Genomic DNA, 563 nt, shown 5'->3' with positions numbered 1-563 from the left:
TGTAACTGATTACATTTGATTACTTTTCTAAATTTCTAATGTTTTCAACTATTAATAATTTTTAAACATGTAAACCCGGCAGGGTTAACTTTACAATATGTGCTCAACACTGATGATAACTGTCAGACTTTCGAAATAAATTAAGATTATAATATTTAAATTTTAAAGGATCATCAGGAATCGGGAAAGGTCCTAGAGTCGGGATTCAAACACGGGACACCCGAAGCGCAGTGGCACTGTATGTCGGCACGCTGCCCACAAGGCAATCAGTGGCAATACTCTTTTTATTTTTTATGATTCTTTGTGAATCCCGTTTGCTCTTCCACAGAAGAGAGGGGCGGGGCGAGCAGAGCTCATTAGCATGTAAAGAGAAATGCACCGAAACGAGTCGCTGTGAACAGAGCTGTTTTTGACGAGGTAAAAAGGGTGTTGTTTTACACTACCATTGAGAATTTTTAACCAAAGTATGTCATTTATTTTTTCGCATTAAGACTAGTGCTGGGCGGTATGACCAAAAATTTATATCATGGTATTTTTCAAAATTATACCGGTTTCACGGTACA

The sequence above is a fragment of the Sinocyclocheilus anshuiensis genome, unplaced genomic scaffold, assembly GCF_001515605.1.
Source record: "Sinocyclocheilus anshuiensis isolate Anshui unplaced genomic scaffold, SAMN03320099.WGS_v1.1 scaffold130, whole genome shotgun sequence".
NCBI classification, from domain to species: domain Eukaryota; kingdom Metazoa; phylum Chordata; class Actinopteri; order Cypriniformes; family Cyprinidae; genus Sinocyclocheilus; species Sinocyclocheilus anshuiensis.
The sequence above is the reverse complement of the archived record's forward strand: the minus strand, read 5'-3'. Positions refer to the sequence as shown.